At 38.6% G+C, this 27,103-nt stretch overlaps 1 pseudogene; it reads left to right on the forward strand.

Annotated features, from left to right (window-relative positions):
- Positions 1-919: 919 nt before the first annotated feature.
- LOC118857970 lies at positions 920-23,336 on the forward strand (annotated as a pseudogene).
- The last annotated feature ends 3,767 nt before the right edge of the window (positions 23,337-27,103 follow it).

Below are 27,103 nucleotides of genomic sequence, written 5' to 3' on the forward strand. Positions count from 1 at the left end.
ATACAAGTTAGGTCCCCCTTTCCCTGCTTCCACAACTATATAGTTGTAGTAGCAATTTAGATTTAAAGATCTTTCCCATCCATTAATAGGCCATATGACTAGCTTATGTCACAGGAAATGGAGAGAGAGAGAGAGAGAGAGAGAGAGAGAGAGAGAGAGAGAGAGAGAGAGAGATGGCTGCTAATGGCTGCTGTTGTGATAGAGCTGAACATGCTGACTTAGCTCTACTGTGAGTTTGTTTTGGGGAAGACCCCAGCAGGGGGTCAGAGAGGTTTTGGGATGGTGAGGCTCCATGTTGTGATACTGTGTGCTGAATGTTTTACTGCTCTGATAGATTGGATAAATGGCTTGTGGGATGTGGTCCTCTGGTGTCTGAATAAATGGTTTACTACTTCTACGTTCTCTGTGGGGAGTCTTGTATACTTTGTGATACAGAACTACACAGGCATTTTGACAATTATCATCTACATTGTTATTATTGCCTTACTGATACATTATTCTTTATCTTATGTACCTGTATCATGCAATAGATGCATAATAAAGGCACATAAGGGCCCTATCTCTTCTCCCTATATAATACTTCACTTGGTGAGCTCATCAACTCTCATAGATTCAATTATAATCTCTATACTGATGATTCTCAAATCTTCAGTCTTTCATTTTTAGGTTCCTTTCAGGCATCTCAAACTGGATGATCAGTAAACAATTTAAGCTCAACACATCCAAAACTGACTCCATTATCTTTCTTCCCACAATTCTCCACCTCCAAACTTCTCTATTATTATTGAGGGAACCACCATCCTCTCAGTTTCCCAGGGTCACAGTGTAGGCAACATTTTAACTCTACAATCTCTTACTCCATACATAGCCAATTTGTTACCAAAGCCTGTCAATTTCACCTTTGACCCATTATTTGAATATGCCCCTTTTCTTCTCTGATGATACCACCATCTTAGTATATGCCCTTCTCACCTCACACTCAGACTATTGCAATAGTCTGCTGGTGAGTTTATTTGCTTCAAGTTTCTCTCCAATTCATTTAGTCACCAAAGTGAGTTTCCTAAATTGCATGTCTAACACTGTCACCCTTGACCCAATGAAATTCAGTGTCTCCTTATCACGTGAAGGATAAAATGCAAAATTTCTGTTCGGTGTTTATAACCCAAATCCCTTCTACCTTTCCAATATCCTTGCCTCCTATTCCTTTTCACTTTGGTTCATTGATACTGAGTTCCTTATTTTTTCTATGAACTAGACACTCCATCTCTCAGCACCAGGTAACTTCTTTGACTGTCCCACATGCGTGGAATAATTTCCGCCCTTATCTCCACCTATTAGTTTCGCAGGCTTCCTTCAAGTACAAATAAAAAATATCTTCTACCACAAGAAGAGCTCTACAAAGCCTTTTTAATTCTAATGTCTTCCCTCTATTAGTTCATATTCATCCTGTATATAGCTTGTGTGTGTGCATAATTTATTTATTTTCTCCCCTATTGGATTGTAAACTCCTTGAAAATGAAGAATGTCGGGGACCCGTATATATAGCCCAAACGAAACCATCCGCAGGTTCAGAGAGCCTTCTCCATCACCTTTCCCCCAGGGGCTCTGGACGTGAGGTCAAGGGTCACTGCTGGGTAGGGTGGGGACAGGAGCCTGGGGGAGAGCGGGGCGGGGGGTGGTGCAGGGGACTAGGTATAGTGCTCAGACTCTGCCTCTGCCTCTCAGTGATTTCGGGCCGGTGCCGGACAACCGGGAAGTTTTCTGCCACCGCGGAACGGAGCAGTCTCATCGTGGAACTCCTGGAGCTTCAAGCCCACGTGCGAGAAGAAGTGACAGCGCGGTGAGCATTTCCGCCAAGGGCGGGGGCAGGGCATCTTTCTGGCCAATGGGAAGGTGATACGAGTCCCAGTGGCAGGAGGAGGCGTGGCCTATGGGCACCCTCTTTAGAGAGGGTGTGTCTGAAGCTGCTGCGCCCTTCCCCCTTTCCTTCCTTCTCACCCTCCCCATCTAGGCACGATTTCGAGGCTCTAGGAGGGGTGCAAGCGACAGGGGGCGAGCAAGTAGAGGCTGTGCGGCCCCTCTCCCCCCACACTCTGTCCCTTGAGGGCTACCGGGATGCCTGGGTCCTCTGCGGTGGGCAGCTTATGGCCAAGGAGAATGAGGCGGCGGTGAGGGCACTGGGGCTTGGGTAGTGAGAATGGCCTACGGGAGGAGGGGGATGTCGAAATACTGGGCGGAAGGGAGCGTGCAAGAAGCCAGGGGCTGGAAGCGGTGATGGAAGGAATAGCAAGAGTGGAGTTCAGAGGAAAGGGCTTTGAAGTCCTCTGTGACAACGGACTAATTGGGCGAAGCCAAGGAAGTTTGACTTTCCCCTTGTAAAATAAGTGATGACCTTCAGGGTCCCTGGCAGCTCTGCACTGTCTGCACAACAATCTGAGCTGATTCTGCTGCCCACGGAATGAAAAGGATGTGATCTTATACCTGCCCCTGTTCTGATTGCCCCAATATGGGACTGACCTCCTAGTGACCTTCAATGAGCCTGTCTCTGGGATAGGCCATCCATGGCCATGAAGCCCAATACCTCTCACCCTGGACCCTGGTTGACTTTAAAAGGCTAGTGACTTCCCTGACTTTCCTTCACCACAACATCTTTGGCCCCCCAGGAAAGATCCTGAACCTGCCGTCTGCTGCTGGTGTCTGGATTCCCCAAAAGAAGCAAAAGATTGATGATTCGGGTATTCTCCATATCCCTGCTCCACAGACAGACATAAGGCACCATCTTTACAGAAATAAATTTGCTTTATACCAATACAAAAAGAAAAAAAAATGAAAATGAGGAATGTCTTTTGCTTCTGTTTGTTTCATTTTGTATTTGTGAAGACAATGTCTTAAGCCAAGCTATGAGATTTTACATTTAGTCTTACAAATGTTCTAGTCTAGTCTGTTAAACTCTTTTCTGAACTCTGTGAATTATTTCATTAACTAGTCCAGCCAATTTTATATTGTCTTCAACATTAATTAGGATATTTCTGCTTTTATTCAAGTTATTCATTAGAAATATTAAACCACTCAAATTTTGGAATGAATCCTTTGAGTATTTTATTGGAGAGTTCCTTCCAGTTGCAGCTACAGTCAGTGTCTATTTTGTCATTCTTAATATTCATTATGAATTTATCCATAAATACTACTAGTGACATTATCAAATGATTTGCTCAAACCAGTCAAAACCAGTCTTTACTAATCTAGTAATTTCTCACTCTGACAACTTTATAATAATTAAAATGAGGTGATTTGGGCATAACTTCTTGATGAATCTATGCTGGGTCATATTTTATCACTCATTTATTTTCTAAATTTTTATTCTACATTCCCATATTTAATAATGTACTCTAGAATTTTTCTGGGATGTCAGGCAACCTCACTAGCCTGTATTTTGTAGAATCATTTTTCTTCCTTTGTGCTTTGCTCTGAGGATTTAAATCAAGGCAAAAACAGTCTTTGTCCTCCAGGATTTCTCATTCTAATGTAAATTATTTTATAAATAACAAGGTACATGCAATATTATATATATATAATATACACATATATGTATAAACACATACATGTAGAGACAGAGTGAGACACAGAGAGTAGATCAAAGATAATCGTATAGGGGAAGGCACTAGAAAACAGTAGTTGTTATGAATTTGGAGGAGGGAGAGGAAGGGGAGTGGCTAGAAAGGTATCTTACAGAAGTTCTGGTTTGAGCTGTGTCTTGAAAGAAGCCAGGAAGGTAAAAGGCAGGTGTAAGGAAAAAGCATTACTGGCATGGAAGATAGCAATAGAAAGATAGATATATAAAAATATACCCACATGTAACACACATACATATAAATGTAGTTATATTTGCTCAGTAGGAGAAAATATATTTTTATATGAATTTTTATTTTATAAATTTATTTTTTTTATTTTTAGTTTACAACATTCAGTTCCACAAGTTTTTGGGTTCCAAATTATCTCTGCCACCCTCTGCTTCCCCCTCTCTCCCAAAATGCCATGTAATCCAATGTAGGTTCTACATACAAATTCACATTGAACTTTTTTACATAATAGTCCAGTTGTAAAGAAGAATTATAACCAATGGAATGAATCATGAAGAAGTAGAAATGAAACCAAAAAAGAAGGAAAAAGAAAGAGAGCAAATAGTTTACCTCAATCTGCATTTAGACTCCATAATTCTTTCTCTGGATGTGCATAGCATTTTTCATAATGAGTCTTTTGGAGCTGTCTTGGAACCTTGTATTCATGAGAGGAGTCAAGTCTCTCAAAGTTAGTCCTTACAGGTACTGTGTGTCTGTAATCATGTATAATGATCTCCTCGTTCTGTTCCCTTCACTCAGTATCAATTCATATAAGTCTTTCCAGGTTATAATGAAGTCCGTCTGCTCCTCATTTCTTATTGCACAATAATATTCCATTACATTCATATACCACAACTTGTTTAGCCATTCCCCAATTGATGGGCATCCCTTTGAATTCCAATTCTTGGCTACCACAAAAAGAGCTGCTATAAATATTTTTGTACATACAGGTCCATTTCCCACTTGTATGATCTCTTTGGGATAAAGCCATAGAAGTGGTATTGCTGGGTCAAAGGGTATGAACATTTTTATAGCCATTTGGGCATAGTTCAAAATTGTTCTCCAGTATGTCTGGATAAGTTCACAATGCCACCAACAATGTAACATTGTTCCAATTTTCCCACATCCTCTCCAACATTTATCATTTTCCTTCTTTTGTGATGTTAGCCAATCTGACAGGAGAGATGTGGTACCTAAGAGTTGTTTTGATTTGCATTTCTCTAATCAGTAGTGATTTAGGGCATTTTTTTCATGTGCCTATAGATATCTTTAATTTCTCCCCTGAAAACTGCTTGTTCCTATCCTTCGACCATTTCTCAATTGGGGAATGACTTGTATTCCTATATATTTGACTCAGTTCCCTGTATACTTTAGAGCAGAGGCCTTTATCAGAGACACTGGTTGTAAAGATTTTCTCCCAGTTTTCTGCTTCCTTCCTAATCTTTGTTGCATTGGTTTTGCTTATACAAAAACTTTTCAATTTAACATAATCAAAATTATCCATTTTGTATTTAGTAATGCTCTCTATCTCTTGTTGGGTCATAATTTCTTCCCTTTCCCATAAATCCTACAGATGAACTGTTCCTTCCTCTCTCAAATTGTTTATAGTACCAGCCTTTACTCCTAAATTATGAACCCATTTTTACTTTATTTTGGTATATGGGGTAAGATATTGGTCTATGTCCCATTTCTGCCATACCATTTTCCAATTTTCCTAGCAGTTTTTGTGAAATAGTGAATTCTTAGCCCAGAAGCTGGATTCTTTGGGTTTATCAAAGAGTAGGTTGCTGTAGTCGTTGACTTTTGTGTCTTGTGTACCTAGCCTATTCCACTGATCCATCACTCTGTTTCTTAGACAGTACCAAGTAGTTTTGATGACTGCTGCCTTATAATACATTTCAATATCTGGTATGGCTATGCCGCCTTCCCTAGCATTTCTTTTCATGAATTCCCTTTTGTTCTTCCAGATGAATTTTGTTATCATTTTATCCAGCACTGTAAAATATGTTTGGTAGTTTGATTGGTATGGCACTGAATAAGAAAATTAGGTAAAATTGTCATTTTTATTATATTAGGTCAGCCTAGTCATGAACAACTGAAGTTTTTTTTTTTCCATTTATTTAGATCGGACTTAATTTGTGTGAAAAAGTGTTTTTAATTGTGTTCATATAGGTTCTGAGTTTGCATTGGCAAGTAGACTCAAAAATATTTTATAGCGCCTACGGTAACTTTAAATGGAATTTCTATTTCTGTCTCTTGCTGTTGGGCTTTGCTAGTAACATATAGGAATGCTGGGGATTTATTCAGTTTATTTTATATCCTGCAACTTTGCTAAAGTTTTTTTTTGTTATTTAAAGTAGTTTTTAAATTGATTCTCTAGGATTCGCCAAGTAAATCATCATATCATCTTCAAAGAGTGATAACTTAGTCTCTTCTTTGTCTTTTCTAATTCCTTCATTTTTTTCTTCCCTTTAATAAGGGAATCTTATTTCTAGTACCAAATTGAATAATAAGTGTGATAATGGACATCCTTGATTTACTCCTGATGTTGTTGGGAATGGATCTAGATTATTCCCATTATATATAATGCTTGCTGATTGTTTTAGGTAGTTGCTATTTATAATTTTGAGGAAGACTCCATTTATTCCCATGCTTTCTAGTATTTTTAGTAGGAATGGATGTTGTATTTTGTCAAAAGTTTTTTCTGCATCTATTGAGATTTTTCTTGGAGGCTTTTGATGTAGGAGCTTTGACTTTGTTGTCTTCTTCTGAATGTATGTTTTGATCTTCCTTGTCTCCAAAGCAAGATTCTATGGTCCGAGTTTTTTTCCGCTGTTTGCTCCTTTCCCCAGCCAATTACTTGACTTTTAAACCCTTTGTTAAGATAGGGATTTCCTTCCAGTGTGGAGGGTGTACTGTGCCAGGCTTCAGGGGTTTTGGGCAACTGTTCTCAGAGATACTTCTAGAAACCTGTAAGTTTTCAGGTGTTCCAGGGTGGTATGATTTAAAGAGAGGTATTTACTCCTCTCATGGCCTATGCTGTGGTCTGTGAGTGACCACAAATACTCTTTTCTGCCCTAAAACTGTGAGGAGGGTTCTCTCTCCACTGCTGCCACAGTCTTTACTATGCCAGTGCTCCTCCTTGTCCCAGGATTGCCACCAAGGACTGTGAACCAGATCCAAGTGTGGGAAAAGTAGCAGAATCCTGCCTCAGTGCCAGGAAAGAGATCCCTGTTATCTCCTTCTGATAAGTCATTTGATCCCCTTACTATCTATGGGCTGAGAGCTCTGGAAGCAGCCACTGCTGCTACTGCCTCTATTGCCTCTGCTAAAGCTGCTGCCTCTGCTGTCCTGGGGGTGCACTGAGGCAGGGGTTGATCTGTGCTCTTGTCTCACCCATGTCTGATTGACCTTTCCCACTGACCTTCTAAGTTGTCTTTGGTTTTTGTAGGTTGAGAAGTCTGGAAGCCATCTCAGCTGCCAGCGTTTCTGCCCCCTAAGGCCTGATCCAGTTTCACTGATCCCAGTCTGTGTCAAGGCAGCCCATGCTGGACTGTGCTGCTCTCCCAGCCTTGTACAGCAGACTTTTCTTGTCCACCTTCCAGGTTTTCTTGGGCTGGAATGTATTTCACTCTGTCTTTTTGTGGGTTCTGTTGCTCTGGAACTTGTTTAGAGTAAATTTTTACAGGTGTTTAGAGGGGCTTAGGAGAAAGCTAAAGTGAGTCCCTACTTTTACTTCACCACCTTGGCTCCAATTCTTTTTAAAACTCATTGTTTCTATGAATTGCTCTTTGTCTCAAGCATACTTTAAGAATATATTATTTTGAGGGGAAGCAAAGATGGCAGAGTAAAAGCAGGGACCTGCTTCTGCTCTCCCACAAACCCCTTTGAATATCTGTAAAAACTGACTAAACAAATGTACAGAACCCACAAAATTGCAGAGTGAAACAAATCTCCAGCCCAAGATAACCTGGAAGGTGAACAGGAAAGGTCTGTCACACTGGGCTAGGAGAAGAGCACAATCCAGTGTGAGCCACACCAATACAAACATGGCTGGAGCAGGGCTCAGGGGACTACATCACTGGCAGTTGTGGCAGTTTCTAGACTTCTCAACCCAGAAACACCAATGACAACATAGAAGGAAAAAGTCTGTCAGACTCTGGCAGACCTGCGTGAGAGTCTGGCCTCAGCCCCTGGGGCTGTGGAGGTGAGGGCAGTGGCTGCAGCAGCAGCGCTGGCTGCTTCTGGAGCTCCAAGCCCATGGACTGTGGGGGGAATTGAGCAGCTGATCAGAGGGCGTTTGGTAGGATCTCTTTGATGGCAATGAAGCTGGATTCTCTTGCTTTGCCTTGCTTGGATATGGGTCACAGTTCTGGGTGGCAGTCCTGGAGAGAAGAAGAGAGCTGGTATGTCAGAGCTTGAGGTGGCTGTGGAGAAGGAGTCTTCCTCACAGTCCCAAGACAGAAAAGAATGCTTGAGGTCACTCACAGATTGGAACAGAGGCCAGTAGAGGAGTAAAAACCTGTCCTTTGATCATACCATCTTAGAAGTCCTGAAAATTTACAGGCCCTAGAAGTACCTCTGACAACAGCTTTATACAACCCCTGAAGCTTGGGACAGTGTATTCTCCACTCTGGAAACAGAGTGCTACCTTGACAAAGAGCTCAAAAGTCAAGTAATTGGCTTGGAAAACTAGCAAACAGTGCAAAAAATTAAGACTATAGGGAGCCAAGATGGCCGCATGAAGGCAGAGTCTTACCGGAGCTCTCTCACAAGGTCTGTCAGATTCCCATAAAAAAGTGAATTTGAGCAGATTTGAGAGAGTCAGAAACTGCGAGCAGTGTGCGTGGGGCAAATTTCCGAGCCGGGAGAGTCTGAAAGGCCGGAGGAACGAACCTGCAGGCTCGGAGAGTGCTCAGTGCGGAGCTGCTCCAGACCAAGGCGGAAGCGGCCGGCCGGGAAATCCACGTGGGAGACAGGCTGGGAGAAAGCTGGGCGTCCGGAACCGGCAGAGATCCCCAGGCCTCCCAACACAGGACGGCAGTCTCTGGGAGCGACGAGAGGCAGCGCAACGCCACCAGCCACGAAAACACCCAGTCCTGACGCTTGCAAAACACAGGAACTCGGCCTCTTGAACTTCCGGAAGACTCAATGGCCAGGTAAACGGCTCTAACCCCTCCCCCCCTCACCGAGAGAATTCCTCGGAAAAAAAAAAAAGAGAACTGAAACAGAGGAGAGAGTAGCGGGGCTTCACAGGACAAATATTAGAAGCTCATTAGTCCCAGAGGGGAAGAGTCGGCAGGGGGCCAAGCCAGGAGCCCAGACGTAACCTTGCTCCCCCAGGGGAAGCGCCAGTCATCAGCTCAAACAACAAACAGCTGAGACCATTGCTGAAAAGCAAGTGCTGGAGAGCACCCATAGGGAGTGAGACGCCAGGGAGCCAGACCCCTCCCCCACACCTCAGGAAACTGAAGGTTATAATTCTAGACTCACAACCCCCAGAATAAGAAAGCTGGGACAGAAAGCCCCGAGACTCACAGATAGAAATTCGTTGTAAAGCCAGCAAAAGGCAAATCAACATGAAGAAGAACACAAAAAAACCGAGGACAATAGATTCTTTTTATGGAGACAGGCAGGATCAAAATATCGACATAGAAGAAGATAGCAATGACACGGTAGATACATCAGATACCTCAAAAGCTAATATGATCTGGTCTCCAGCCCAAAAAGCACTGCTGGAAGAGCTAAAAGAGGATTTTAAAAACCAAATTAGGGAGCTAAAAGAAAATATGGAAAAAATGGAAAAAAGGGAGAAAAAATCCACTGACGAAATCAAGTCCCTAAAGAATAAGATTGGCGAAATGGCTATGGAGATTCAGAATCTAGAGAGAGAAAAGGACACCCTGAGAGGTGAAATCAACCAATTGAAAATGGAGGCTCAAAAGCAAAATGTACACACTAACTCATTTAAAATTAGACTTGAGCAAGTGGAAGCTAATGAATCTATGAGGCATCAAGAAGTAATAAAACAAAACGTAAAGAATGAAAAAATAGAAAAAAATGTGAAATATCTGATTGGCAAAACAACTGACCTGGAAAATAGATCCAGGAGAGACAATTTGAGAGTTATTGGTCTACCGGAAATCCACGATGAAAAAAGGAGCCTTGACAGTATCTTCGAAGAAATTATCAAAGACAACTGCCCAGAGGTCCAAGAACCAGAGGGCAAAATAGTCATTGAAAGAATTCACCGATCACCCCCTGAAAGAGATGCCAAACTGAAAACACCAAGAAATATTATAGCCAAATTTCAGAGCTATAAACTCAAGGAGGAAATACTGCAAGCAGCCAAAAAGAAGCAATTCAAATATCGTGGAACTACAGTCAGGATCACGCAGGATCTCTCAGCTTCCACATTAAAAGACAGGAGAAATTGGAATATGATATTCCGAAGGGCAAAGGAGCTAGGACTACAACCAAGGATCAACTACCCAGCAAAACTAAGCATAATTTTCCAGGCAAGGCGATGGACATTCAATAAAATAAGGGAATTCCAGACCTTCCTGATGAAAAGGCCAGAACTCAATGGAAAATTTGATCTCCAAATACAAACCTCAAGAGAGACATAAAAAGGTAACCGGGGGAAAAACCCCACAAACTTCATTAACCAATAAGCCTAGGTTGTTCACATCTTTAGGTGGGATTATATCATCTTATGTATGTTTTTTATGTATGTATATATATACATATACATATATAAGTCATTCTTGTGAATGGTACAACTATTGTGACAAATGAAAGGGATATACATAGGTTGTGAATGCCTGTATAAATTAACTGATGTAAAGATATCAAATATAAATAAGAGATATAAAGGGAGGGCTATGAGGGAAGTGGTAAGGAGGTTGTAGAAAAGGGTAAATTACACCAAAGGAAGTGGCAAAAAAACATATTATAGTAGAGGGAAAGAAGGGAGGGAGAAGAGCAGTATTTGAGCTTTACTGTCATCTGATCTAGTTCAAGAAGGGAATAACATACTCTGATAAGTTTAGAAATCCAACTTGTCCTACGGGAAGTGGGAGGGAAAGGGGGGAAAAAGGGAGGGGGGAGGGCAGAAGGAAGAGGAGAAGTAGCAAGTGGGTAACGGTTAGATAAGGGAGGGGAATAAAGAGGGAGGGTTAACTGAGGAAAGCAGCGGTCAAAAGCAAAACTTTGTTGGGGAGGAGAAGGGGAAAGGGAGAAATAAAAGCATAAACAGGGGGAATTAGGATGGAGAAAAAGACACAGATAGAAATCATAACCCTGAACATGCAGGGGATGAACATTCTCACAAAACAGAAGCAGATAGCAGAATGGATTAAAAACCATAATGCTACAATATGCTGTTTACAAGAAAGGCATCTGAAACAGGGGGATACACATAGGGTTAAGGTAAAAGGCTGGAGTAAAATATATTGTGCCTCAGCTAAAGTAAAAAAAGCAGGTGTAGCAATCCAAATCTCAGACAAAGCAAAAGTAAAGATAGATCTAATTAAAAGAGATAAGGAAGGACATTATATCCTGCTAAAAGGCACCATAAACAATGAAGCAATATCATTGCTTAACATATATGCACCAAGTGGTAAGGCATACAAATTCTTAGAGGAGAGGTTAAGGGAGTTACAGGAAGAAATAGACAGCAAAACTATAATATTGGGAGACCTCAACCTCCCCCTTTCTGAACTTGATAAATCTAACCTCAAAATAAATAAGAAAAAAGTTAAGGAGGTAAGCAGAATTTTAGGAAAGGCACATATGATAGACCTCTGGAGAAAACTGAATGGGGATAAAAAGGAATATACTTTCTTCTCAAAAGTACATGGCACATACTCAAAAATTGACCATGTACTAGGGCATAAAAACCTCACAATCCAGTGCAGAAAAGCAGAAGTAGTCAATGCATCCTTTTCAGATCATGATGCAATAAGTATCATTTTTAATAAAGTACCATGGAAAAATAAGCTAAAAACTAATTGGAAACTAAATAATTTAATTCTAAAGAGTGAGTAGGCCAAAGATCAAATCAGAGAAACAATTAATAATTTCATTCAAGAGAATGACAATAATGAAACAACATACCAAAACTTATGGGATGCAGCAAAAGCAGTTCTTAGGAGAAGTTTTATATCTCTAAATGCCTACATGAATAAAATAGGGAAAGAGGAGATTAATGATCTGGGCATACAGCTGAAAAAGCTAGAAAAAGAGCAAATTGAAAACCCCCAATTAAATACCAAATTAGAAATACTGAAAATCAAAGGAGAGATTAATAAAATTGAAATCAAGAAAACTATTGAATTAATAAATAAAACAAAGAGCTGGTTTTATGAAAAAACCAATAAAATTGACAAACCTTTGGCCAATTTGATTAAAAAAAAGAAAGAAGAAAATCAAATTACCAGTATCAAAAATGAAAAGGGTGAGGTCACCTCTAATGAAGAGGAAATCAAAACAATAATTAGGAATTATTTTGCCCAACTGTATGCCCATAAATTTGACAACCTTAGAGATATGGATGAATATCTACAAAAACATAAATTGCCCAGACTAACAGAGAAGGACGTGAAATTTCTTAATGACCCCATATCAGAAAAAGAAATTGAGCAGGCCATCAACGAACTCCCTAGGAAAAAATCTCCAGGGCCAGATGGTTTTACATGTGAATTCTATCAAACATTTAAAGAACAACTAATTCCAATACTTTGTAGACTATTTGGGAAAATAGGTGAAGAAGGAATCCTACCAAATTCTTTTTATGACACAAATATGGTACTAATACCCAAACCAGGTAGAGTTAAAACAGAGAAAGAAAATTATAGACCAATTTCTCTAATGAATATTGATGCAAAAATTTTAAATAAAATATTAGCAAAAAGATTGCAGCAACTCATTACGAGAACAATACACCATGACCAGGTAGGATTTATTCCAGGAATGCAAGGCTGGTTCAATATTAGGAAAACTATTAGCATAATTGACCATATCAACAACAAAACTAGCAGAAGCCATATGATCATCTCAATAGACGCAGAAAAAGCCTTTGACAAAGTACAACACCCATTCCTATTAAAAACACTAGAAAGCATAGGAATAAGGGGAACCTTCCTCAAAATTATAAATAGCATCTACCTAAAACCATCAACAAGCATTATTTGTAATGGGGATAAACTAGATGCATTCCCAATAAGATCAGGGGTGAAACAAGGATGTCCATTATCACCCCTATTATTCAATTTGGTTCTAGAAACATTAGCTGTAGCAATAAGAAAAGAAAAAGAAATTGAAGGAATTAGAATAGGAAAAGAAGAAACTAAATTATCACTTTTTGCTGATGATATGATGATTTATCTAGAGAATCCTAGAGAATCAAGTAAAAAACTACTTGAAATAATAAACAACTTTAGCAAAGTTGCAGGATATAAAATAAACCCACACAAATCCTCAGCATTCCTATACATTACTGACAAAGCCCAACAGCAAGAGATAGAAAGAGAAATTCCATTCAAAGTTACTGAAGGCACTATAAAATATTTGGGAGTTTATTTGCCAAGACAAACCCAGGGCCTATATGAACATAACTATGACACACTTTTCACGCGAATAAAATCAGATCTAAATAAATGGAGAAATATCAGTTGCTCATGGTTTTGCCGAGCTAATATAATAAAAATGACAATTCTACCTAAATTAATCTATCTATTCAGTGCCATACCAATCGAACTACCAAAAAATTTTTTTACTGAGCTGGACAAAATAATAACAAAATTCATTTGGAAAAACAAGAGGTCTAGAGTGTCTAGGATATTAATGAAAAGACATGCTAGAGATGGGGGCTTAGCCACACCAGATATTAAACTGTACTACACAGCAGCAGTCATCAAAACAGCCTGGTACTGGTTAAGAAACAGGGGTGTGGATCAGTGGAATAGGATAGGTACACAAGTAGGTGAAATCAACAAGTTTAGCAATCTACTCTTTGATAAACCCAAAGAAGCCAGTTTCTGGGCTAATAATTCACTATTTCACAAAAACTGTTGGGAAAATTGGAAAATGGTAGGGCAAAAACTGGGCATAGACCAATATCTTACACCATATACCAAAATAAAGTCAAAATGGGTTCATGATTTAGGAGTAAAAGTTGATACTCTAAGTAATTTGGGAAAGCAAGGAATAGTTTACTTATCAGATTTGTGGAAAAGTAAAGAATTCATGACCCAACAAGAGATAGAGAGCATTACAAAATGCAAAATGGATAATTTTGATTATGTCAAATTGAAATGTTTTTGTACAAAAAAAGCCAATGCAACAAGAATTAGGAGGGAAGCAGAAAATTGGGAGAAAATCTTTGCAACTAGTGTCTCTGATAAAGGCCTCATCTCTAAAATATACAGGGAGCTAAGCCAAATATATAGGAATACAAGCCATTCCCCAATTGAGAAATGGTCAAAGGATATGAACAGGCAGTTTTCAGAGGAAGAAATTAAAGCTATCTACAGGCATATGGAAAAATGCTCTGGATCGCTGCTGATTAGAGAAATGCAAATCAAAACAACTCTTAGATACCACATCTCTCCTGTCAGATTGGCTAAAATAACAAATCAGGAGAATGATAAATGGTGGAAAGGATGTGGGGAAATTGGAACATTGTTGCATTGCTGGTGGAGTTGTGAGCTGATCCAGCCATTTTGGAGGGCGGTGTGGAACTATGCCCAAAGGGCTATAGAAATGTTCATACCCTTTGACCCAGTAATACCACATCTAGGGTTGTATCCCAAAGAAATCACGCAAGCGGGAAAAGGACCCATATGTACAAGAATATTTATAGCAGCTCTCTTTGTGGTAGCCAAGAATTGGAAAGCAAAGGGATGCCCATCAATTGGGGAATGGCTGAACAAGCTGTGGTATATGAAGGTGATGGAATACTATTGTGCCATAAGAAATGGGGATGATGCAGACTTCATAACAACCTGGAAAAACCTACACGACATAATGCTGAGTGAGCGGAACAGAGCCAGGAGAACGTTGTGCACAGCCACAGATATGTGGATTCCGTGAGGACCAATCCTGACATACTGCGCTTCTCTCAGCAACCTAAAGGGGCAAGGACAACTCCAGGGGACTCTCGATGGAGAATGCTATCTTCATTCAGAGAAAGAACTGCGAAGTTTGAATACAGACTGAGGCACACTACATGCTCGCCTTTTCTGCTTCTCTTTTGTTTTTGTTTTTGGGTTTTTTTTTTTGGTTTTTTTTTTTTTTTTGGTTCTGTTTCTTCTTTCTCATGATTCATTCCATTGGTCAAAATTCTTCTCCACGACTTGACTAGAGCATAAATTAATTCAATGCGAAGTTATACATGACAGTTATATGAGACTTCATGCCGTCTTGGGGAGGGAGGGGGGATGGAGGGGAGAAAAACTGGAACTCAAAACTATGTAGAACTGTGTGTGGTAAACTAAAAATAAATAAAGAAAAAAAAATTCACCTTAGTTCTGATGCAAATTTCCAAAAGAAATATGAGCACCTGAGCCTTACACTTCTCTCCCTAAGTTGTTCCTCTTTTTTACACCCTGGAAATGAGTTGTTTGCTTTTTTAAAAGTCTTTACTAAAATGCAAACTTGTCACATTCAATACCAATTTTTAACAAAAAAAAAATTAAGACTATAGAATCTTACTTTGGTGACAAAGAAGATCAAAACATATAACAGCAATTCCACCAGCTGCTACTGTGGCTGCGTAAGACCAATAACACCAGCACACAGGAGGGCTGTTACCACAGGTCCTTTGATGTGCTTTTCTCAGGAAAGCAACTTTAAGTGGTTTACAATCTCACTTTAATTAAATGTACCTATATCATTCACTCAGTTTAGGCAGAAAACTCATCACCCTGAACTTTAGAGAAAACACAAACAGAAATTACAAGCAGAAATTATATAAACAGAGCAAAATAACACAAATCAGCACACAGGCTTCTAGCTGTGTTTCCAAGACATTACATGCAGTGTTATCAGAGAGAGAAGCACCAACATCTAGGTTTTGCAAAACTGGTAGGGCTCCAGTGACTACCCAGAGTCTCATGTGATCAAATCACAGGACAATCTTCTAGTGACCAAGCCCCAAGCAAAATGCTAACCTCAGAGGACATATACACTTCTTCAGGGTCAAAGGATGTCACAACCATGTGACTCAAACTCATGTGACCTAAGCCCTCCCATGACTTAAGCAGGTCATCAAAGACTCTTGATCCAATCAAAGACTTTTGATTGAAACAAAAGCACTTGATTGACTTAGTTCTCAGAAGCACTCCAAAACAAAAGACAACAAAAAGCCCCATACTGCTTGCCACCACAATATATAAGAAGAAGACAATTAAGTTAAAGTTCATACATCAAAAGCCTCCAAGAAAAACATGAATTTTTCATATGCCATGGAATTATTCAATAAAGATTTTGAAAATCAAGTAAGTGAAGTAGAGGAAAAATTGGGAGGAGAAATGAGAGTGATGAAAGAAAATTATGAAGAACAAGTCAACAGCTTGCTAAAGGACGCCCCTCAAAACACTGAAGGAAATAACACCTTAAAAATAGACTAACCTAAATGGTAGAAGAGGTCTAAAAAGCCAATGAGGAGAAGAATGCCTTAAAGAGCAGAATTGGCCAAATGGAAAAGAACTTCCAAAAGTTCACTGAAAAAAAAAGTTGCTGAAAAATTAGAATAGAGTAAATGGAAGCTAATGACTCCATGGGAAATCAAGAAATTTAAAAAGAGGGGCAACTAGGTGGCACAGTGAGTAGAGCACTAGCCCTGGAGTAAGGAGGACCTCTGTTCAAATCCATCATCAGGCACTTGACACACTTATTAGATGTGTGACCTTGGGCAAATCAGTTAACCCCATTTGTCCTGTGTAACTCCCCACAAAAAAAGAAAAGAAACCAAAGAATGAAAAAAAATAAGAGACAGAGTGAAATATCTCGTTGGAAATACCAGGAGAGATCATTGAAAAATTATTGGAATATCTGAAAGTCATGATGCACAAAAGAACCTAAACATCATCTTTTAGGATATTATCAAGGAAATCTGCTCTGATAGTCTAGAACCAAAGGATAAAATAGAAATTGAAAGAATCCACCCATTGCTTCTTGAAAGATATCCCAAAAATAAAAGTCCTAGGAACATTGTAACCAAATTCCTGATTTGCCAGATCAAGGAAAAAATTTTGCAAGGAGCCAGAAAGAAACAATTCGAGTACTGTGGAAACACAATTAAGATAACCTAAGATCTAGCAGCATCTACATTAAGGGATCAGAGGACTTGGAATATGATACTCTCGAGGTCAAAAGAGCTCAGATTAAAAGCAAGAATCACCTACCCAGCAAAACTGAGTATAAGACTTCAGGGCAAAAAATGGATTTTCAGTGAAATAGAGGACTTTCAAGCATTCTTGATGAATAGACCAGAGCTGAATAGAAAATTTGACTTTCAAATACAAGAATCAAGAGAAGCATGAAAAGGTAAATAGGAAAGAGAAACCTTAAGGGACTATCAAAGTTGAACTCTTTACATTCTTATGTAGAAAGATGGTATTTTTAACTCATGAGACCTTTCTCAGTATTAGGGGAGCTGGAGAGACTATACATATACATACGCATATATATGTATATATGTGTATATATAATGTACATACACACATTTATATACATATATGTATGTATATGTATATTCATATATTCGTGTATTCATATATACATATGCATATATGCGTATGCTTATATATGTATATTTACACACACACACACACACATATATATATAATATATATATATATATATGTCACAGGGAGAGTTGAATATGAATGGATGGAATCTGAAAAGTAATATAAAGGGGCAACTGAGGAATGTACTGGGAGAAGGAGAGAGAGAGACAGAATGGGGTAAATCATTTCACATAAAAGAGTCAAGAAAAAGCTTTTACAATGGAGGGGAAGAGGGAGCTGGTGAAAGGGAATGAGTGAAGTTTACTCTCATCATATTTGCCTTAAGGAGGGAATAACATACATACTCGATTGGGGATCTTACCCAATAGTAGGGTAGTAGGTGGGAGGGGATTAAGAGGGAGGAATGATAGAACAGAGAGCAGACTTGGGGAGACCATAGTCACACAAAAACACCTTTGAAAAGGAATAGGGTCAAACTAGAGAATAGAATATATGGGGGGCAAGATAGGATGGAGGGATATACTGTTAGACTTTGACAACATGACTATTATGGAAGTGTTATGCATAACTACACATGTATAACCTATGCAAATTGGTTGCTTTCTCAATGAGGGTGGGTAGGGAGGAAAGAAGGGAGAGATTTGGGGATTCAAAATTTTAAGAACAAATGTTAAAAAAATGTTTTTACATGAAACTGAGAAGTAAGATATCCAGGCAATTCTGTGTAAATATATGTCTTGCCCTACAAGAAAGTAAGGGGAAAGGAGAAAAGAGAGGAATGTGTGATAGAAGGGAGGACAGACTGGGAGAAGGGGTAATCAAAATGCATGGCATTTTGGGGTGGGGCAGGGGAGAGACAGGGAGAAAATTTGGAACTCAAAATCTTGTGGAAGTGAATGTTGAAAACTAAAAATGAATTAATTAATTTTTTAAAAAGTATATATTACCTTATTTCTATGTTTCAATCACATTTTAAATGCATTTTGTTGATTAGAATTTAAATTTTTAAAGTTAGTGAACTATGTGTTTAATATTTTATTCTTGCATAAGTGTGTTTATGAAATTTCCTTTTCTTGACACATATTCAGTTTTTTCAAGCTGAATATGTGTGTATGAGTGTGTATACACACACTTACATATACATATATATGTGTATATATGCATATGTATAATTCTCAGGAAAAGGCACACATATACGTATCAAAATATATTTCATAAAATTATATGTGCAAATATACATATATTTTTATTGTAAATATGCACTTAAATAACATTTTCAAATACGAAATGTAGGTATTTTTGTTATAACCTTATTTTCAGGAGGTCTTGTGGTTCTTAAACATTATTCTTCATCAGTTCTTTTTGTTAGTAGATATTTTTCATGTTATAATTTTTAATTATTTAACTTTATTCTTATAATTCTTGTTTTCTGATAGAATTCCAAATTTTTTTTTGTTCTGTTCTCTTTTTCATATAAAAGGACAGCATAAGGATTTCTATTCTACGCTATTCACCTCCCAATTTTTCTTCAATATTCAAATTTCATTTTCTTTTTTTCTAACAAGATCTAAATTATGAGAGAAATTTATTTTTACATAGGTAATACAATTGTTATCAAATTACACAATGCAAGAAAATTCATTAATATAAGCATACTGTAAGCAATTATCCTATGTTTAATGATACGCATGTGGCCTATGTTGAATTGCTTGACTACTTAGGGAGGGTGGGTGGGAAGGGAAGAGGGGAGAGAATTTGGAACTCAAAGTTTTAAAAACAGATGTTCAAAAACAAAAAAAAAGTTTTTGCATGCAACTAGAAAATAAGATACACAGGCAATGGGGTGTAGAAATTTATCTTGCCCAACAAGAAAGGAAGGGAAAAGGGGATGGGAGGAAAGTGGGGTGACAGAATGGAGGGCTGACTGGGAAACAGGGCAACCAGAATATACACCATCTTGGAGTGGGGGGGGAGGGTAGAAATGGGGAGAAAATTTGTAATTCAAACTCTCTTGTGAAAATCAATGCTTAAATGTTTAAAACTTGAACCATTACCAATTTCCATGAATGCACTTCCAAATCACTTCGCACAGAGAATCATTCATCTCCTAATTGATACATTAAAACTATAATTTTAAACTACCTTATGGTTCTTTTTTAAAAATTTTTTAATTCAATTTATTTAATATATTTAGTTTTTCAGCATTGATTTTCACAAGAGAGTTTGAATTACAAATTTTCTCCCCATTTCTACCCTCCCCCCCCCCACTCCAAGATGGTGTATATTCTGGTTGCCCTGTTTCCCAGTCAGCCCTCCGTTCTGTCACCCCACTTTCCTCCCATCCCCTTTTCCCTTCCTTTCTTGTACGGCAAGATAAATTTCTACACCCCATTGCCTGTGTATCTTAATTTCTAGTTGCATGCAAAAACTTTTTTTTTTTGTTTTTGAACATCTGTTTTTAAAACTTTGAGTTCCAAATTCTCTCCCCTCTTCCCTTCCCACCCACCCTCCCTAAGTAGTCAAGCAATTCAACATAGGCCACATGCATATCATTATGTATAACCCATCCACAACACTCTTGTTGTGAAAGACTAACTATATTTTGCTCCTTCCTAACCTATTCCCCTTTATCCAATTTTCTCCCTTGACTCTGTCCCTTTTCGAAAGTGTTTGTTTTTGATTACCTCTTCCCCCATCTGCTTTCCCTTCTATCATTTCCCCTTTTTATGTTCTTCCTCCTTCTTTCCTGTGGGGTAAGATACCCAATTGAGTGTGTATGGTATTCCCTCCTCAGGTCAAGTCTGATGAGAGCAAGATTCACTCATTTCCCCTCACCTGCCTTCTCTTCCTACAGAACTGCTTTTTCTTGCCACTTTTATGCGAGACAATTCACCCCATTCTCTCCCTTTCTCCCTCCCTCAAAATATTCCTCTCTCATCCCTTAATTTGATTTTATTTCTTTTAGATATCATCCCTTCATCTTCAACTCTCTGTGCCCTCTCTCTCTCTCTCTCTCTCTCTAGATACATATATATATACACATATATATATACACACACATATATTTATATATACATGCATACACACATATATACATATATATACATACATACATATATATGTGTGTGTGTATATATATACCTATATGTGTGTGTGTGTATGTGTATATATATATATATATGCATATTGCCTTCAGCTACCCTAATACTGAGGTCTCATGAATCAAACACATCATCTTTCCATGTAGGAATGTAAACAAAACAAAAACAGTTCAACTTTAGTAAGTCCCTTGTGATTTCCTTTTCTTGCTTACCTTTTCATGCTTCTCTTGATTCTTGTGTTTGAAAGTCAAATTTTCTATTCAGCTCTGGTCTTTTCATTGAGAAAGCTTGAAAGTCCTCTACTTTATTGAAAATCAATATTTTGCCTTGGAGCATGATACTCAGTTTTGCTGGGTAGGTGATTCTAGGTTTTAATCCTGGCTCCATTGACCTCTGGAATATCATATTCTAAGCCCTTTGATCTCTTAATGTAGAAGCTGCTAGATCTTGGATTATTCTGATTGTGTTTCCACAATACTCATATTGTTTCTTTCTGGCTGCTTACAATATTTTCTCCTTGATCTGGGAGCTCTGGAATTCGGCAACAATATTCCTAGGAGATTTCTTTTTGGGATCTATTTGAGGAGGCGATCGATGGATTCTTTCAATTTCTATTTTGCCCTATGGCTCTAGAATATCAGGGCAGTTCTCCTTGATAATTTCTTGAAAGATGATATCTAGGCTCTTTTTTTGATCATGGCTTTCAGATAGCCCAATAATTTTTAAATTATCTCTCCTGGATCTATTTTCCAGGTCAGTGGTTTTTCCAATGAGATATTTGACATTGTCTTCCACTTTTTCATTCCTTTGGTTCTGTTTTATAATATCTAGATTTCTTGTAAAGTCACTAGCTTCCACTTGCTCTAATCTAATTTTTAAGGTAGTATTTTCTTCAGTGGTCTTCTTGGACCTCCTTTTCCATTTGGCTAATTCTGCCTTTCAAGGCATTCTTCTCCTCATTGGCTTTTTGGAGCTCTTTTACCATTTGAGTTAGTCTATTTTTTAAGGTGTTGTTTTCTTCAGTATATTTCTCAGTATTTTTTGGGGTCTCCTTTAGCAAGTCATTGACTTGTTTTTCATGGTTTTCTTGCATCCTTCTCATTTCTCTTCCCAATTTTTCCTCTACTTCTCTTACTTGCTTTTCCAAATCCTTTTTAAGCTCTTCCATGGCCTGAGACCAGTTCATGTGTTTCTTGGAGGCTTTTGTTGTAGGCTCTTGCACTTTGTTGACATCTTCTAGCTGTATGTTTTGGTCTTGTTTGTCACCAAAGAAAGATTCCAAAGTCTGAGACCGAATCTGGGTGTGTTTTCGCTGCCTGCGCATGTTCCCAGCTAACTTACGTGACTCTTGAGTTTTTCAGCAGGGTATGACTGCTTGTAGACTAAAGAGTACTACGTTCCAAGCTTGGGGGGATGCACTGTTGATTTCAGAGCTATTATAGCCAGCTCTGCCACAGTAGCACTCCTCCTTCCCCAAGAACCCCCAACCAGGACTGGACTTAGATATTCAGCAGGCTGTGCTCTTCTGCTCTGATCTGCCACTTAATTCCTCCCACCAGGTAGGCCTGGGGCCAGAAGCAACTGCAGCTGTAGTTCTGTAGCTGCCCCACCTCCGCTGCCCCTGGGGCGGTGGCTGACCTGCAAACTCTATCCCCCTGTCCCCGGCAGCTTTTCCCACTAACCTTCTCTGTTGTCTTTGGTGTTTGTGGGTTGAGAAGTCTGGCAAGTGCCACAGCTCGTTGATTCAGGGTGCTAGGGCCCACTCCACTTGGCTCCTGGTCTGATTGGTCCACTCGGTCCACGCTGGGCTCTGCTCCACTCTGCTCCGCTCCCAGCTCTGTGCACGAAAGAGCTCACCCAGCAACCATCCAATCTGTCCTCTGCTGCAGCCCTGCTTCCCTCTGCTATTTTGTGGGTTCTGCAGTTCTAGAATTGGTTCAGAACCATTTTTATAGGTCTTTGAGGGACTTGGCAGGGAGCTCACGCTAGTCCCTGCTTTCCACAGGCCATCTTAGCTCTGCCCCTCCTCCGTATATTTCACAATAGTCAACATTTCAAATGTAAAATCTGCTACCAGAGTAAATGCCAGTAATCTTATTATTACCTGTCTACAACCAAATATACCTCATTAAATATTAAGTTTTCGAATTATCTAATTTTATCACATCCTTCTGAAAGATAAATTTGTATGCAACAAAACTCAGATTAAAAATTGCTTTGACGCTATTTCTGCCTCACAATGGTTTCTCCAATTTTACAATCTGAGTTTTAGAAATACAATACAATTTAGAAATAAACAATAAACTTCAGACAATGTCAGTTGTATTTTCAGATTATTACATATAGAAATTATTGCTCTCATTAATTTTGGCATTTAAACTACTTCACAGTGATCAGGTATGGAACAATTACATTAAATTAGAACAATATTGATAGTCATGTCTAGTAAGTGCCAGTCATTGTTTTAAGCACTTTACAGTCATTCTATCATTTGGTCCCATAACAACAGCTGCTATTATTACTATTTTTCCCTTTACAAATCAGGAAACAGGGCAAAAAGAGATAAAATAACTTGCCATAAATTACAAAGCTGATACATTTTTGCAGTTGAAACAGAGAAGTGTGGGGCTTACCAAGAGAGTCGAAGGTGGCTGACTTCTCACCCCATCATGCCACATCAGGCCTTTCAGGAGCACCTAGATTCTCCTATGCAGCAGCTTGGTGCTGGGGGGTGTGGCAGAGCCTATGGGCTGGGGTGGCTGTTGCCAGTCTTCCCAGTGGTGATAATTCTTGGTGGCAAGGCTCGGGAAATGCTCGCTGTAGGCCTGACCTGCCCACCTCTCCATTCCCCACAGCTATAGAATTTATTGTGTCTAAGGGCACTTACAGTTCAGCTTTTGGGGGCAGGGTGGGCAGAATGTATTGAACCTGGATGATACTCCCAGGCTTTGCACAAGGGGTGGGCTTCAGGTGCCTAAGAGCACAGGACAATTGGAGCCACTGCCAGTCTGTGATTGCTGCCCCTTCCCTCATTTTACCATAAGGGGAAGGGTGATTTAAGTTTTCCCTGCAATTCTCCTACAAAATTTTGATTTTCAATGTTTCTACTTAAAACAAAATCAAATTTCCTTACACTCTCTCAGCAGGTTTACATTATCTGAAAGGAGTTAAGGCCTAACAATTTACAAATCAAGAGAGCTGCATTGCTCCCACACCCTTCACAAGCAGCTTTTATCATGTTAATAACCTAAATTAATTTACTTATTCAGTGCCATAGCAATTAAACTACCAAAAATTATCTTATAGAGTCAGACAAAATAATAATAAAATCCATCTGGAAGAAGAAAAGTTCCAGAATATCAAGGAATTAATGAAAAGAAATTATAAGGTAGGTGGTCTAGCCATAGCAGCTATTAAACTAAATTGTAAAGCAGCAGTCAACAAAACTACTTGGTACTGGCTAAGAAATAGAGTGGTGGATCACCAGAATAGGTTAGGTACACAAAACTCAGTAGTCAATGATTACAGTTATCTACTCTTTGATGAACCCAAACAGTCCAGGTTCTGGGTTAAGAATGCACTATTTCACAAAAGGTCCCCGGAAAACTGGAAAATACCATGCTAGAAACTGGGCATTGGCCAATATCTTACACCTTATATGAAAATAAAGTCAAAATGGTTTCACAATTTCGATATAAAGGCTGATACTATAAATAATTTGGGAAAGCAAGGAATAGTTTATCTGTCAGATTTATGGAGAAGGGAAGAATTTATGACCGAACAAGAGATAGAGAGCATTACAAAATGCAAAATGGATAATTTTAATTGCGTTAAATTGAAAAGATTTCAAACAAACAAAGCCAATGCAACCAAGGTCAGGAGGGAAGCAGAAAACTGGGAAAGAATTTTTATAACCAGTGTCTCTGATAAAGGCCTCATCTCTAAAATATACAGGGAACTGAGCCAAAATTATAGGAATACAAGTCATTCCCCAATTGATAAATGGTCAAAGGATATTAACAGGCAGTTTTCAGAGGAAGAAATTAAAGATATCTATAATCACATGAAAAACTTTTCTAAATCACTATTGATTATAGAAATGCAAATCACAACAACTCTTAGGGAACACGTCTCCTGTCAAATTGGCTAACATGACAAAACAGGGAAATGATAAATGCTGGAGAACATATGGGCAAATAGAAACACTGTTATATTGCGGATGGAGTTGTGAACTGATCCAGCCATTCTGGAGATCAATTTGGAACTATGCCCAAAGGGCTATAAAAATGTGCATACCCTTTGATTCAGCCATACCACTTCTTGGACTGTATCACAAAGAAATCACAGAAGTGGGAAAAACGACCCCTATCTACAAAAATATTTATAGCACCTCTTTTCGTGGTGGCAAAGAATTAGAAATCAAGGAGGTGCTTATCAATTGGGGAATGGCTAAACAAATTGTGGCATATGAATGTAATAGAATACATTTATGCTATAAGAAATGGGGAAGATAAAGACTTTATAATAACCTGGAAAGGCCTGCATCATATGATGCTGACTGAGTGAGGCAGAACCAGAACATCGTGCACAACCACAGGTATATTGATTCTGTGATGACTGACTTTGATAGACATGGCTCTGCTCAGAAATACAAGGCTCAAAGGCAACTCCTAAGGACTCAAGATGGAAAGAGCTATCTACATCCAGAGAAATAACTATGTAGTCTGAATGCAGATTGAGGCAAACTATTTTCTCTCTTTTTTTGGTTTTGTTTCTTCTTTCTCATGATTCTTTCCATTGGTCATAATTCTTCTTTAGAAGTTGAATACTGTGTAAATAATTTTATTCTGAAGGTATATGTAGAAGATATATTGGATTCCATGCCATCTTTGGGGGGAGGTTGAAGGGGTGGAAGGGGAAGAAAATCTGGAACTCAAAAACAAGAACTGATTGTTGTAAACTAAAAATAAAAAAATCCTAATTAAAAATAAAAAAAATAAAAGAATCATTTGAGGTATTGTAAAAAAAAAGTGGGGTGGGGAATATTAATTGGTCTCAAGCCCAAAAAGCCTTTTGGAAGAACTCAAGAAGGAATTTAAATGCCAAATTAGAGAGGTAGAAGAAAAATTGACCAATGATTTTAAAAATACAAATAACAAAATGAAAAAAAATGAAGAGAACAACTCCTTAAAAACTAAAATTGGCCAAATGGATAATGAGGTTCAGAGCCTATCTGGAGAAAATAACTCCTTAAAAGGAAAGAAAATCACTAAATGGAAAAAGAGGTACAAAAGCTAACTGAAGAAAATTATTCATTAAAAATTAGAATTGGGCAAGTAGAAGCTGATGACTCTCTGAGGCATCAAGAATCAGTCAAACAAAATCTAAAAAATGAAAAAGTAAAAGAAAATGTAAAATACCTCATTGGAAAAACAACCGACCAAGAAAACTGATCCAGGAGAGAAAATCTAAGAATTATTGGTCTACTGTAAAGCCACAATGACAAAATGATAGTGGACAGTATCTTCTAAGAAATCATCAAGGAATACATCCCTGAAGTCCTAGAACCAGAGGGCAAAATAGTCACAGAAAGAATCCTCTGATCACCTTCTGAAAAAAGATCCCAAATTGAAGAAGCCAAGGAATATTGTGGCCAAATTCCAGAATTATCAGGTCAAGTAGAAAATTACCTCCTCCCCCAATCTGCCCTCCCTTCTATCATCCCACCTCTCTCATCCTCTTCTCCCCTACTTTCCTGTAGACTAAGATACCCTGTTAAGTGTATATGTTCTTCCCTCCTTAAGTCAAATCCGATGAGAGCAAGATTCACTCATTTCCTTTCAACTACCCCATCTTCCCATCTAATAGAACTTTTTTTTGCCATTTTTATGTGAAATAACTTACTCCATTCTCTCTCTCCTTTTCTTCCTCCTCCCAATATATTCCTCTCTCACCCCTTAATTTTATTTCTTAGATATCATCCCTTCATATTCAACTCACCCTATGCCGTCTGTCTACATGTATATGTCTATTCCCTTCAATTAAGGGAAAGGTTTCATGAGTTAGAAATATCATCTTTCCATGTAGGAATGTAAGCAACAGTACAACTTTAGTAAGTCCCTTATGATTTCTCTTTCCTGTTTACTTTTTCATGCTTCTCTTGATTTTTGCATTTGAAAGTCAAATTTTCTATTCGGCTCTGGTCTTTTCATCAAGAAACCATGAAAGTCCTCTGTTATATTGAAAGTGTATATTTTGCCCTGCAGTATTATACTCACTTTTGCTGGGTAGGTGATTCTTGGTTTTAATCTGAGCTCCTTTGACCTCTGAAATATCATATTCCAAGCCCTTTGATCCCTTAATATAGAAGCTGCTAGATCTTGTATTATCCTGATTATGTTTCCACAGTACTGGAATTCTTTCTTTCTGGCTGCTTGCAAGGTTTTCTCCTTGTCCTGTGAACTCTGGAATTTGGCAACAATATTCCTAGGAGTTTTCTTCTTGCCATCTTTTTCTAGAGGTTATCGGTGGATTCTTTCAATTTTTTTTTTCCCTCTGCATCTAGAATATCAGGGCAGTTTTCATTGGTAATTTCTTGAAAGAAAGAAGGCTCTTTTTTGATCATGGC

This window comes from Trichosurus vulpecula, chromosome 7 (assembly GCF_011100635.1).
Source record: "Trichosurus vulpecula isolate mTriVul1 chromosome 7, mTriVul1.pri, whole genome shotgun sequence".
In the NCBI taxonomy this organism is placed as follows: domain Eukaryota; kingdom Metazoa; phylum Chordata; class Mammalia; order Diprotodontia; family Phalangeridae; genus Trichosurus; species Trichosurus vulpecula.